This window comes from Corvus kubaryi, unplaced genomic scaffold, assembly GCF_017639235.1.
Source record: "Corvus kubaryi isolate FWS band 111438036 unplaced genomic scaffold, C.kubaryi_AGA036_p1.0 37236, whole genome shotgun sequence".
NCBI classification, from domain to species: domain Eukaryota; kingdom Metazoa; phylum Chordata; class Aves; order Passeriformes; family Corvidae; genus Corvus; species Corvus kubaryi.
Window position 1 is genome coordinate 1,121,188 of NW_024581067.1, and position 15,443 is coordinate 1,136,630.

Below are 15,443 nucleotides of genomic sequence, written 5' to 3' on the forward strand. Positions count from 1 at the left end.
GGGAAGGGAAGGGAAGGGACGGGACGGGACGGGACGGGACGGGACGGGACGGGGACGGGACAGGAAGGGAAGGGAAAGGAAGGGAAGGGAAGGGACGGGACGGGACGGGACGGCACGGGATGGCACGGGACGGCAAGGGAAGGGAAGGGGCAACAGGTGGGGGGAGAGAAGGAGTGCCAGAGGCAGATTAGGCTGAAAACTTCACCCCTCCGTGCATGCCAGCGCTCCCGTTGACGCTCTCCATCAGGTCTCCTTGGTGCTGAGGGTGCCACGAAAACATTGAGTTCAGCACATGGGCAGACCCCTGGGCTGGGGGAATGGCCAGGTACCTCCCCTGGCAGGGGAGAAGTTTGGCACAATCTCTTGCAACAGCCTCTGCATCTGTTGCATCACTTTGCTTCCTGTGCGGTGCTGTGCTGCAAGGCCTCAGCAGTGAGCCTGGGGAGCGCTTTGGGGCTCTCGGAGGGATAATGGCTCCTCCCTGCCTCTCCTTCTTGTGCTTGTTCTTCTTCTTCTTCTCCTTCTTCTTCTCCTTCTTGTTCTCCTTCTTCTTGTTCTCCTTCTTGTTCTTCTTCTTGTTCTCCTTGTTCTCCTCCTTCTTCTTGTTCTCCTTCTTCTTGTTCTTCTTCTTGTTTTTTTCTTCTTCTTCTTGTTCATATTCTTGGTCTTTTTCTTGGTCTTGGTCTTTTATTTCTTCTTGTTCTTGTCCTTCTTTCTTTTTCTTACTCTTATGTTTTTCCTTATTTCTACTCTTATTCTGATTCTTACTCTTTTTCTTACTTTTATTCTTATTTCTATTTTTATTTTTTCTTATTCTTATTCTTATTTTCTTATTCTTATTTTTGTTCCTATTGTTACTCCTATTCTTATTCTGTTTTAGTACTATTACTTCTTCATCAACTTCATTTTCTTCTTCTTCTTCTTCTTCTTCTTCTTCTTCTTCTTCTTCTCTATTTTATTCCTATTTATCTAATATTATAATATTAGATAATACAATATAATTATTCCTACTCTTATTCTTTTTGTGTTTTTTGGAGGAGTTTTGTGATTTTTTTGGTGTGGGATTTTTGTGTTTTTCCTTACTACTTCTATTTCTTAACCCTAACTTTCTTTTGTTTTGCAAGAATGGTGTGTGTCGAGTCCGGCAGCGTGCGGTCGTGTCCTGGGAGCAACAGCTCCTGTGTGTGCCCATTCGTCGTGGATGAAATGGCAAAGGATGAGCATGGAATCCTTTCCGGATGAGAGGAAGTGGCCTGAGATCCCAGCAGGGGAGGTGCAGCTTCAATACGAGGAACACTTCTTCCCTGGCGGGGTGGCCAGGCCTTGGAAGGAGTTCCAGCCGGGAGGTGGGTGCTGGAGTCAGTGTCTCTGGAAGTGGGCAAGAGTCGTGTGCATGTGGCCCTTGGGGGCACGGTTTAGGGGTGCCGGTGGTGGTGCCAGGCTGGCAGTGGGAGCGGATGACGTTGCAGGTCCCTTCCCAGCTGGACGATGGGCCGGGATGCAGCGCCGAGCCCCCCGGCACCAAGTGTCCCCCATGGCTGCGGCTTCGGGGCTGGCCACACGGGTCCCCTTTGCTCCTGGGGAGACCCAGTGGGGACGCTGCGAAGCAGCCGGGGCTGGCTGGGCCCGCAGGGACGCGGCCAGGCCAGGGCAGCGGCTGCGGCTCCCTCAGGCCGCCCGGCAGGCTGCAGGCCGGCCGCCGTCTCCAGGCCCGGCCTGGTGCTGCTGGCAGCGGCCGCTAATCCTCCGGCTGCGCCGCCAGGCAGGGGCAGCGGAACAGCCCCCGCAGCGCCCGCAGCACCCGCCTGAAGCGCGAGGGGCGTTTCCTGTGGGGAGCCAGCTGCCCACGTGGGGCCTGGGCGCCCGGCTGGGCGGGCGAGGGGCCGGGGGGCCCGTGCGGGGCAGGCCCCGGCCTCTGTGGCCCTGCCGCTGGCACCTGCTCGGCCGAGGCAGGAGAAGACAGGTATTCCACGGGGGTTTGGGCTTCCAGAGGCTCAGACGTGGCATAGAGCGGCTCTGGGGGGCACGACTCCAATGCCTGCACCCACGACTCCACCCAAGCCTCCCGAGGGACAGGCACGGAGAGCCCATCTCGTGCCAAGCCTGCCAGTCTTTGCTCCCTGTCTTCTTCTTCTTCCTCGTGCAGCTCCAGGACGCTCACGTCGTCCCACTCGTCGTCCTCCCGCGGCAAGGCCACGAGCGCCGTGCTCCGGACGCCGGCGTGTTCCCCGCTGTCGTGCGCCGGCTCTCGGTCGCTGTCGTCTTCCCAGCTGGACTGCACGGAGGCTCTTCTCTCAGCATTGCCTTTGGCCGCCTCCTGGCCACTGGAGTCTTGCTCTTCAGGAAGCTCTTGGCCACTGCGCTCTTCCCAGTGCACGTGCTCTCGGCAGCTCCCGACCTCTCTGGGGGACAGCTCTTGCTGGCTTTGTTCTTGCCAGTCTGAGAGCTTTGAGGAGCCAGCAAATCCTCCTTGCAAAAGCCCTTGCTTTGTGTCTTCTTCCCAGTCAGAAAGCTCTTGGTAGCTCCTGGCTTCTTCCTGGGACAGCTCTTGCTCGCTGCACACATCCCAGTCAGAGAGTTCGTCGTATGTCATACATGAACTCCCTAATTAGCTTGGTCTTTGCATGTTAAGTGTTTTGATTAGTTAATTTTGGGTTACACAACTTTAATTGAGTGTTAATGTTCACCCATCAGTCCAGGTACAAATATCAAGTTCTGCTATTAGTGTTTTCACTTGTTCAAAGCAGTTTATCTGCACCAGTTCCAGTTAAAATCCCCTAGTTAAAAGTGTCCCAGTTAAAATTCCCTTTCCAACTTTAAAGAGAGTTGTTTTTCTCATGTTCTATGTATACTTTTGCAAATGTTTTAAGATATGTTGGATGTATTTTAATATTTATTTTAAGGGTTTCTACTTTGCTCAGAACCAGCTCCAAACCCCAGTTTCTAACAGCCAACAGCCAGGTTTAGACCTTTAGCCCTTGGTCTGTAAGTAAGCTCCATGGCAACCTGAATCTTAATAAGGACATGTTACCACTCTTACTCCAGCTGCTACTACCCCCCCGACAACGATGAGCTATTGGTAGACAGAGATAATCTGTCAAAAGGGAAGCACCAATCACTTAGGACCAAAGGGGTGTGCCATGGGCGGTCTGTGGGCGGACTGGGGTGGAGCAGGGGTACTATAAAATAGTGAGTCAGCCTCAGAGCAGGGGCAGACCACTGCAGATTTAGCTGTAGTGGGTGCCTGTGCTGGGCACTTAAGGCTTACTCCAATTTAGGAGCCTTCAATAATTTTTCTCTGACTTTTGCGTTAGCTAAAAGTCAGCCCAGCACTGCAAGTTTTCCACCGGAGGTCCAGTGCTGTCTAAGCCCAAAGATTTCTAATCCCTGCGTTCCCGGAAATACCTCTTGAGCCACTAGGATCCCAAATTTTGATATTTTCCTGATTTTTATAATTTTTCAATTTTTCTGTTTTATTATTTTAATTTTTCTAAGAGTTGTCTTGTTCCTCACGTCGTAGCTACCAACTTCTAGTGGGGACACCCGTTTCTCAAGATACTCTCCCGAGTCTGAAAATTCTTGGCAGCTCTCAATGTCTTCTTGGGCCAGCTCCTGCTTAAGGCCCTCATCCCTATCAGAGAGCTCTTGGCAGATACCAGCATCTCCTGGGGACAGCTCTGGCTCAGCGCAGGCTTGCCCTGGAGTCACTCGCTGGTACTGGTGGGTTTCTCCTCGGGAGAGCTCTGGCTCCTCCTCACTGTCACGCTGGGAAAACTCAAGGTCCCCAGTCAAGGCCCCCTCCTCGCTCTCTCGTTCTGCCCCGACTGAGCCCCTCTTGGCCTCCTCCTGCTGCTCACTCCAGCCCTGGGCCCCCCGCGGGCTGGGCGAGGGGCTGGGGGGGCAGCAGGGGCTGTGCGGGGCAGAGATGGGGCTCTCTCCCCTTTCTCCTGCAGCTGCTGCTTGGTCTCGTGCAGCCACGCTGGGCTCCAGGTGCCTCTGCTCCTCTGGCTGCTGGCCAGAGCCCGGCACCCGGAGCCCAGCCTTGCTGCCAGGCTCACGGCTGCTGCGGCACGCTGAGTCCAGCAGGGCCTGGCTGCGGCCTGCGGGGCTCTGTGGGGCAGGGACGGGGCTCTGTGTCTCTGCCCGTGGCACCTCCTCATCTTCATCCCCTTGGTGCGCTTCCTGCGCTGTCACCCTTTCTGCCCACTGGGACAGCTCTTGTTGTCTCCCATCTGCCCGCTGCACTCTCCCACGTACCTGCCAGCGCTGCAGCTCCTGGGGTCTCACAGCTGCCCAGGGACAAACCTCCTGACGGGGCACCTCTTCTTGCCACCGGCGAAACTGGCGCACCGTCTCTTCTTCCCACAGGCAAAGCTGTCGGCCGCTGACGCCTGCCCGTGGGGAAAGCTCTTCGTCCACGGCGTGTTCCCACTCTTGCTCAATGGTGACACAGGCCCCCTCCTCCTCCTCCTCAGTCTGTGACAGGGGCAGGACTGAGCTGCCCACTGCCCCCAGCCACTGCCCGCTGAGGGCCTGATCTTCCGGCCAGCCGGGCAAGGGGCTGGGGGGCTGGGAGTTGGGGTAGGCCTTGTCCTCCTCCATCTGTGGCAGCCTGGAGCACAGACAGCTCCCGGGACACAGCGGCTCCTGGGACTGGCCACCGCAGGGCCCTGCAAGGTCCCGTGTATGGCCTCAGCCGGGCGCGGCGCTCCCGTGTCACAAAGGCCTCTGGGCACCACGATGTCCCGCATCGCCGAGGGCCCCGACACGAGGCGCCCGTGTCACAAAGGGCCACCCGCGGCACCCCTTGCACAGCCCAAGGACTGCACGTGGCACGGGGCAGCCCCCGGCCCCGTGGGCTTCCAGCCCCTTGTTCCGAGCCGGGTATTAAAATGGTCAGGAGTGCCTGGGCCCGAATGAAGTGCGAACGAGAGCATATGCCAAAGTCATTTGTGTGGCTTTTACTGAACAGCTAATGTGAGAGACGGGGGGAGAGAGAGGCAGAAAGAAAACGGGAGAGAATGAAAGAAGGAGAAAAAGGAGTGAATGAGAGAAAGAAAGAAAGAAAAAGAGACCGAGAGAGACAAAGAGAGAAAGAAAGAGAGAGAAAGAAAGAAAGAAGAAAGAAAAAGAAGAAAGAAAGGAAGAAAGAGAATGAAAAGAAAGAGAAATTCAGAAAAGATAAGAAAAAGAGAGAAAAGCAAGCTCATCACATTCCCTTCTAATGATTCAAGTGGTGTAGGGAAAGATTGCCTAATTGCATCCACCTGGAGATGTGTATAGCCCACCAAAGCTTCACAACAGACACCATGTTGGCAGTGTGCATTTTGCCTCAATTTGATGCTCTGTTGGCCTCTCAAAATGTGCAGAGAAGAGGGATGCATCCCAGTGCTCTCACCTTGCACACTGACTTCTTTCCAATCCGTGGATGATAAATGATCACTGACATTTCATTTGGTTTGGTGGCTGAGGACTGTGAGACATGGAGTGTCAATAAGAGAGAGAACATTTCTGAAATGAAACAGACTTAGATCTGCTTAAATCATTGGAGAACTTAAAGAAGTACTCTGATACCAGTAACTTCATTTTTTTTCAAGTTCTGACTACAATATATGAGTGTGGATTAGATGGACAGATGGAGTAAAGGAATACTTTGATCCCTAAATAAAATTATCAAGGATAAGGTAGGTTAAAACAGCATAAAGTTATGATGTTTGGAAGGAAAAGGGGTAAAACCAAAAAGAGTACTGTGATGTAATTTTGATAGAGAATGTCAGAATAAAGGCATTTGTTTCAGTGTGACTCTGATTAAAAGACAAGGAAACACATACGAAAAGTAAAAACAAAGTTAATGGAGGCTTAAGGAAATACTTTTCCTGCAAGGAGTCCCAATGGTCCAGGCCTGCATTCAGGAGCAAATTGTAAGACAAAGTCTGGGTGATTATTCAAGAAGGAGATGGTTATGCTGGTTACTGGCTAGATTTTTCATATAAACTTCACAAATTACAGTATAGAGAGTGGAGAGGTGGAATTAATATTCTTTTTAAATCTTAATCTCTTACAAACACTGAAAGCTACAAGGTGATTATTCAAACACCAAAAGTGTAACCTGCGAAAGCATTCATTTCATTTTTTTTTTACGTTTTTTTTGGAGGGGAAGCATAAGCTTAGTAAGAGGAAATGGCAGTATTCAAATCCACCCGAGACCACGAAACATACTACTAGCAGAGTAAATTACTCTCGTGCTCGAGGAGCCAAAAGCACTTTAGTCTGTGTATAGAAACAAAATCACAAGATTAAATCAATGTGTTTTCCCCATGTTTGTGGGGAAGAGATAATTGATTAGAATAGCAGGTCACATCTATACCGATGCACCATTCAGTAGCTGACATCATCCTTTCGTCTTTGAAATGAACACCAGCTCATAACATTCACTTAGATACCTTTTAATTACTTTGCTTTGCAGCCAGAAAATGGAAGGCTACTTCATCAACCTTCTTTGTCTTTCTGGGACGTGGTTTTTTCTCTTAATGTTTATGCCTATTTGGACCTGCAGTTATTCCCGTAAGATGCAGAAGTATCCATTAGCAAACCTGGTCAGCTGCAAGTTCTCTTTCGCTGCTTAATATATTCAGCAATCTGTTCTTTACAATTCAAACCCATCTTCCAGCCTTATCAGTAAATAGAAACTCCTTAGATTATTTTTTCTATTTCTGGGCACGAAGCGGTTTTTGCAAATGCTGAAACTGTTCTTTAGGTTGCTTTGTTGATGGCAGGGTGTTAAGAAGGGAACTTATAAACAATAATACAAAACAGTGATTTAAAACTGAGACTATCCAGTTGTAACAACCATTTTTCTTACTTATGAGTAATGACTACTTTTTCATTCATTGTTAATGCCTTCCTAAAGCACAAGGATCAACGTGTCAGGAAGAAAAGAGAAATAGATTTCCTGGATCATTGTACAATTTTTCAAAGTCAGGATTACAGAAGTAGATGAAGACAAAGAAACCCAAATTAGAGAGGAATCAACAGAAAGCAGTAATACTGTTGTGCTCAGTAACTTTATTTTATTTTCCTTTAAAAAGACATAGGAAAAGTGGAGAATCTTATAAATTTCTCCAGAAAATTAAGATAGCTTTGCACTTATTCACAGAATTAAGATTCAGTAAGATTAGTTGCACCATGGGTGTGAAAAAAAATAATCAGAATTTGTGTCATACTGTCCCACTCACAAGAAGAAAACTGCATAGTCATTTAAAGGCAGCCACAGAGGAGTGTGACTGCATCCAGTTCTGGCAAGAAGCCGGGATAAGCACAAGGGAACAATTCTGCACTTCAAAGGAAGGTTTAAATGATAATAGGTTAAACCCTCCTTTGTCTAATCAGTTATTTAAATGCTACTGATTACCTGGGCTATTGCCTAGCTCAACACCGATAATTTGAGGGTCTTAAATCTTATAAAGTACAAAGGGTCATTTCATACTCAGATCAGCAATTTTTATGTGCTTGAAAGTTGCATAAATGGACTCCAAGGAAAGCTCACAAGTTTACAATTTCTACACCTTAAGAAGGGGCAGCACACTGAATATCTAAATTGCACATTTATAAAATTATAATTTCATATTTTAAGGAATCTACAAGCAGGGGGAAACAGCCTGAAGCCAGGAATGCAGCAATTAATGTGTTTAGCAGAAATGTTAATTGAAAGCTCTTATGCAGAAGGAAAGGACCTAATTGAGTGGTCATAAGGCTATGGCAGTAATCCTGCATTAGTCTTCTTGCCTGCCCCTTTGTCTCCCATCTGCACCTTTTGAGTCCCCTCTGCTGTACCTGTACATCTGCTCCCGCACCTGAGCAAGTCTGGCATATGGGATATTCCTGATCTGAAAAATAGCCCTTCTTCCTATTCATCCCAAAATAAATTTTGCTGGCTGATGATTCTGTGTTCTAGCTGATCACATAATGAAACAAGGAGTTGGAGAGGTGCAGAAATGAAAGACCTGAGAAAAAAAAAATTAAGTTTATTCACATATTACTGCTGCAAGTCAGAGCCTAAGAAATGAAGAAGCTGAACTCTTATTAAGAGAGAATAAATACTTTTTTCATTTCATTCCAGTGTGGAGGAAACAGCTGGAGACTGAGTGCAGCAGCACCAGTAACCACCTTTAATAAAAGCAGCAGGAAGATTTGGGTTGGGAACTGGGAGTATTCAAGAGCCCCGGGGCTGTTTGCAGGAGCAGCCACTCTCACAAGGCAGGTGAGGTTGTGGAGCCAGGGAGACAGAAAGGTAAGATTAATAATGGTTTTAGTATCAGCAACATGCTTCTATTTTTGTCAAAGCCTTTTTACAGAAAATTCACAAAGGCAAAGACTGGCATTTCCGACAGCTGAGACTTCCGTGGAAGCCACAAAAGTTTAAAGGATAATCCCCCAGTGATGACAAAGGCCTGAGAATAAAGAGGAAGCAAAAGCTGCCAGGATAAGATTCAAAGACAAATTCCCAAACATCTCGAGATCTTACTGCTCCCACATGATTCTGTTATCATCACCAAGGCTTATGGTAATGTAACCCCAAAGACTTCTGCAAGGATGCAGGGGTGGTTCAGTCTTATATCCTTAGCTCCAGAAAAAGGATGCAGCCAGTTCCTGGCAGTTCGGAGGTGGTATTCTATTCTTGCTATGAGGAAGGTTCCCATTTTCCCTCATTCTGGCACCATATGCAATCAGATAATGACTAAAAAACACTGCTGTTTGCAGCAGGTGGCAGTACCTGTCACAATGCCAGTGGCAGTAAAAATGAACCATGATGTAAGGAAAACTAAATATCTTGTAATATTTTCAGGGCAAAAATACAATCCAGATCATATAAAATAGCAGAAAGCCCAGGGAAATCCACTCCAACTGTATCCATACAGTGTGTGAAGATCAGAGAGCTTTAGGATGTAACCTTTGGCTGATGAACTTTGACTTAATTGGTTGTCTGTGTCTTGTACCAAAGGATCTTCCTGCAGCAGCCTGTAGTGAATTTCCACTCGCTGCAATCACTGCCATAACCTTACCCCTCCTCACAAAAGAAATTCATGTCCTGTAATGCCACTTTGAACCAAAGAGTTGGGATTTTAAAGTTTTGTCTCCTACAGGGAGGGTTAAAAAGGTAGCACTGAGTAATGGCATCCCACTAGCACTTATTTATAAAGCATGTACCACGTATCATCCCCTTGATTATTTCAAGAATTAAATTTACTCAAAACCCTTGGCAAGGGGCTTGTTTTTCTTGGGGATATTATTTTGGCTTCTCTGCTTGTGTTCTAACACTTTTTCCTTCTATGTCCACGTGGGAGTCTCATCTCTCCTCTCACGGGTGCATGGGCCCCCACCTGTGTTCTGGCTCTGCTTCCTGCTTTATCAATCACCAAATAATAATATAATCAATCACCCTGCTGACCTGCTTCAAACTTTCCTCTCGAAAGGACGGGAGTTTCCGGGGCTTTCCCTCGTTCTTCCCCTCCTTGACACACTGACACACCCAGCCACATGCCATTTCGAGGTGAAATATTTTACATCCACAAGGAAAGCAGGAAATGTTGGAAGAGTGTCACAGTTTTCCCAGCCTGCCAATGGAGTGATGTGAGCCTGACTATCATGGGGAATTTTCCTCTCTCCCGCTGTGATTGATTGATTGATTGATTGACTGATTTTTAAGCTATGTCTAAAGCTAGACCATGTTACACTTACTAGGTGAAAGTGCTTTCAAAGACTGAGTCAGAATTCAAAATTATATCAACAAAGAAGTTTTTCTTTAAATCCAGGAAGGAATTTAGCTTGGTAGAGGACCCCAAATTCACAAACACCAAACAAGGGTGAAGCAACTACCATGAGTCTAGTGGCAGAAAAGGTCCCAGGCGTTATAGGCAGACCACAAATTTAAAATTATGCTTTAAAATTATGTTTTATATTAACACTGCCTTGTTTTGCAGAGGATGTAAAACCCAATTACTCTTCTCTAGAGTGATCCCTAAACTCTCAGACGGGATGCTGGCTGTTGTATTGTGCATTAAAGAAGAGTTGGACACATCTCAGAGAGGGAACCACTGCACTGTGGCACAGAAATACCTGCCTTGGGAGGCTTAAATAACTTAAGCTAATCTCAGTGCATGGAAATAGACTGTATGTCTCCTTGAACTCCTTTTCAGTGCTTTATAGACTGGAAATTACACATTCTAAATCTACAAGAACTAAAAGTAGAGTAAAATGTCCAGTATTTTGGTCCACTGTTAAGCCCTAGCAGCTATGCCTTGTGGTGTTGAATTTTAACCTCTAAAACATGGTTTCAGATGTTGCAAGCTAAAGGACTGCCTCTAGTCTCACACTCCCCGGCTGTAATTCATATCAGTGGAGATATGAATTAAAAAGCAAATTAAAATACCTACAGGCTGTCTCCTACTGCAGTCAGAGAGCTCTGATGCCTTAATCCTTTAGGTAAGATGCCAGCTTCATCTATTTTACCTCTCACTGGGGTGGGGTAGGTGCAAGCCAGGAGTGAATTGACTTTTCTTGCCTTCAGTGGGGACTGTGTGAGTTTTCTGACTGCTATGAAGAGGCCTTTTATAAATATGATGGCTGAAGCACGTATTTATTTGGTGTCAGGGGAATTTTGTTCACTAGGAATGTATAGCTGAGTTCCTGAGGAGCACAGTTTGTCATATAAAATCTGAATAAACACACACTAAAATCTGGGCGGTGTTCTGCATTAATTGAATTTTGCTCCATATTCTTTAAGACCCTTGAAACTGAAGGAGATTCGGTCAGTCTTGGAGTATAGTATGAGAATTAATTCATCACTCTTTAAGAGCTTTGATAATGAAGGTCATGTTTTTCAAAAAAAAAGAGACAAAAAAAAAAGCCATGGAGGGAAAAGTGACCTCACCGTAAAAAAAAAAAGCCAAACTCAGACTCAAAAAGTTAATCCAGCAATGTGGTTGCTACCAATTAATTTCCTTATTACTTTAACTGAAATAAGAGACTGGCTATTCAAGTATCAACAAGATGAGTGTTATTCTAGGCCATTATTCTCATCTTGATGCAGAAGACTCAATCACAATGACAAATGTCCATTAACTGCTGCAAAAATCACATCACACTTTATCTGGAAAAGTAGATGACCTCTATATGCAGTTTAAATGAATTTATTCTCATCAGCTTTAATCAACTATCAATTTAATTCATAATGTTTGGGATAGTATTACTGAGCTCCTGGAAGCCAAACAGTGTCACATAATCATTACCTTCTGGAGCATAATGAAACCTGAGGTGCTGGGAAACAACCCATGCTTATAAGGTGATAGAAGTTGATACTTTCTGCACTAAAGAAATTACCACAAACACACAAATCTCTTCCTTTTTATCTGCAGCAAGATTTTGACTTGAAAAAGAATGCCAGAGGCTGGCTGTTTTCTGCCTTAGGTTCCTTCCAGCCTGCAGGATGGACCAGGGGAACAGCTTTGCATTTACCTTCCCAGAGCAAGTAACACACCTGAGCTGTCAAGAGCAAACACTCAAATTTGACAGCTGGGGTTAGTGAAGGAGGATGCTTTGTCCTCACGCAATTCAGCACAAGGAAGGTACAATGCAGGCCAGGAAAGGCACAAAGAGCCCCCTTATACAAGAGGTGTTATGGAACTTTTTTTTAATGTAACTTCCTATGATAAGGTTTAAAGTCTATTTAAATCTGCTGGCTTAATTGTTCCATGTAAGAAGAGAAACAAGTGGTGACACACTAGGGAGCCTTCCAGAAATAACATATCAAAAGATGTCCCAAGGGCTGTGCTCCCTTCTTATGTTTTCTAAATTTTAATATTCAAAAAAACTGCTTAAGCAGCTTGGTGATTTGTTCCAGGGAGCCAAACATTAGTAGAATTTTATTGGATCTAAGACGTCGGTGTCACACTCATTTTCAGGGTGTCGCCAGAAATAATAATAATAATAGTAGTAATAATAGTAATAGTGCTAATATTACTACTACTACTACTACTGCTAATATTTTACACTGAGTGCAGCACAATATTTTAGCCCTAGCCAAGCCCATTGGAGCTGATATTCTCGGGGCTGCCTTTCAGGCAACTCAGTGGCTGAGTGGCTCATTAAAGCAGGCAGGGCTGCCAGATCCTGAATCACAGGGTAGGAAGTTTTACTCCAGAGCCCTTTCCCCACAGACTGGAAACTCAGGAAAACTGTCAAGACATGACATTTTTTGCCACATTTGCTCTTAAAACATCAGTTCGCACTCAGATTTGAACGGAGGCGAAAGGACGGGAGTTTGCGGGGCTTTCCCTCGTTCTTCCCCTCTTTGACACACTGACACACCCAGCCACATGCCATTTCGAGGTGAAATATTTTACATCCGCAAGGAAAGCAGGAAATGTTGGAAGAGTGTCACAGTTTTCCCAGCCTGCCAATGGAGTGCACAGTACATCTGACACAAGCCCTCGCCTTGTGTGTTTGTCACGACACAAACGGCACCGGGCACCTCAGGGGGCCTGCTTGGTATGTTCTAGTCCCCTTTGCCCAGAGATGAATTGGGGCATTTAAAGGAGAGCACAGAAGCTGCTTTCTGAGGCTTGGGCCTTAACTTTGTTCTTGGTCACAGCTCAGCTCACAGAAAGCATCATTCACACGCACAGACACTCGCAGGCCCAGGTTTATGATTAATCCCACCACAGTGTGCTCATGCTCCTGTAACAAAAATGGTCCCTTTGTGGAACCTGATGGGTTGAAACAAGGCGACAGTATGTTCAGGCAGTTTTTTTGACTACTAGGTAAAAAGTTCAAATTCAGCCCAAAACTGAGGGATGACTCAAGTTTCATGTTTGGACTTTCTGAAAATTTTCTCTGAAAACAGTGTGTGTGAGAGAGTACACATGTACAGGAAAAAGTGATTACTGGAGGTGAGGAGGTAAAGAAGGAGCACATCCAAGAATTCCTAATGCATTTGCACTTCTGTTCATAACACTATTGAAATGTCACTTGCAGTCAGCCTGTAATTATTTTTTCCTCCCCAATATCTCATGGCAACCTTCCCTTCAGCACCTCGATTTTGTTTTCTCTAAGCTTGAAGGTATATTGGCACCAGTAATTGCCTAATTTGATCCAGATATGATATGGTACGGTGCAGATTTACTATGCTGCAACAACAAATTAGGATTAAAAGCTGCAGGGCAGCACTGAATCAGGGCTCCAGTATTTCTCCTCCAAGTCCCAGGCAGAGACTCCAGTGTAGCAACCAGAGCAGCTTCTGGGCTATAGGAGGCTGCTCTTCCCACCTCTATCCTGGGGTTGGGCACAGTGAATTTAAGCTGCTGGTAAATTTCCAGGCCCCACCCCACTCCTCTCTCCTCTCCCTGCCTCTGGGTGGGAGTTGTCCTGCCCTGGATGCGAGGGCAGCGCTCCCCTGGCTCCCCTCGCTGTGACACGAGGTTTGTTCCACAGGTCCGTTCTCACCCTGAGGTGTGTCAGAGATTCAGAGGCAGCACAGTGGAGCTCTTGTTACTGCTGGAGGGGCCAAGAGCAAGACAACTGTGATAGTTGCACTGTGCAAAGCTCATTCTGGATGAGTTCAGCATTCAAACCCTACAGAGTATGGAAATTTGAGTGTTTGTTCTTGACAGCAGAAAATAGTTACTCCAGTGTGAGTGCCATTCCTTGCACTCCTCCTACAAACAACCATGGATTTATGTGCCATTACAGGCCTTTAGGACATGGATAATACAAATATTTCAGTGAACATACACACATATCTTTGCCAATCATTTCTCACACTGTGAATGCTGCTAAGGTAATTATTTTTGTGATTAATAAGCTGCTAAACTAAGATCATAGGCACCAGTTCTTGAAAGAGAGAAGAATAAAACAATTACAGTGACAATTCACACTTTTCCTACTTTTATGAATATATTAAGTGACACTGAGAAGGAGTAAGTCGGAAAAGAAGTAGAGGAACAGAAAGAAGGTGAAACAACTGCATTGAAAGCTTCATGGAAAGCAGTCATGAAACATTATTCTTCAGCGTTGCAAAGGAACAATTAAATGCACAAATAGTTCTTTCAGTGTCAGTAGAAAGTCTGTAACTTCAGCAAAGCTGCAGCAGATGCTGAAAAGTTTCTGAACTACTAAATAAAGTGTTTTATTCTGAGAAAAAAGTGATTGCTAAACATGAGCAATATAGACTTGTCCTGAGCTTCAATTTGTATGTTCTCTAAAAATGACAGGTTGAATTTTATTTAGTTGCCCACAGAGCTCCTGTAAATCCAGATAAATGCCATGGAATGACATCAGTTTTATTATCTGAGCACAAAGTAATTCTGTCAGTTGAGCTTGTGCTTTCTGAAACAATCAGACACTGACTTGTAATGGGCTGGCAGCAGACTCAGATTCACTTCTCAGTGATCCTTTTTAGTACCTGACTATGACATGTTCGGTTTAGGCACAAGACTGTGACAGTCATGGCCATATTCTGCTGTTGTTTTGCACTGACAAGTCCTATTGAATTCAGAGGAAAGCTTATACCTGGAAAGACTGTAGGTCTCAATTCTCTTTGATTAGTGTCTCATAAACACAAGTAGCCAAGCTGATCTCTCTTACAAGAACTGTATCCTTGCTCCTGTGTGATTTTTCCAAGATTCCTGTGTGTGAAAAGCTGTTGTGGCTTAGCCTAGAATAACCATAAGCACCACTTACTACTTTACTTCCTACACTTTTTGTTCTGGAACTGTGTGAAAGGCGAGCTGAGTGTGGTTGTCTCGGGTCATAATTCTGCACTGCTGGTGGTGCATTGGATCCCATGGGCTTCAGTGTCACTTCCTTCCAGGCTGAGCTGAGATGGAATGACAACAAAAAGCTGGGATGCTGCTGTGTCCGTTGGACCCTACATGCTGAACTGATGCCATCCACAGCTGGCAAGATGAAACAGAGCTGACACTTGGCTGTTCAAGAATTAGACCAGAAGAGGAAAGGGGGAAAAAAAGCCACCACATAAAGATATTTTTCACAATTATTGTTAAATGCAGGTTAACTTTCTGTTGGCATAAAATCTGTAGAGTTCTATCAACACAATCAAGCTTTTATTAAAAGCCCTCAGGATTTTCCTCTTACTTTGGTAATTTCTGGAGTACCATTATCCGTAATTATTGGGATCCCTAAAAACATCCATAAGTAGCACGTAAGAGTGTCTACAAGAGCTGCATGCTGTTCAGCTGCATTTAAAGGGCTTCCACTGGGCACTGAGGTAAAACTTCAGAAGCCTGGAGACCTTTTGCAGGAGAGGTCACCACCTTAAAGCGATGCTGAGGCTGCTTCTCCCCAGGAGAGGCAGGTGAAGATCACAGGAGATCAAAGGCTGTAACTAAGTGACCAACCAGCTTATCTACCTGAACTGTTTGTGGTTA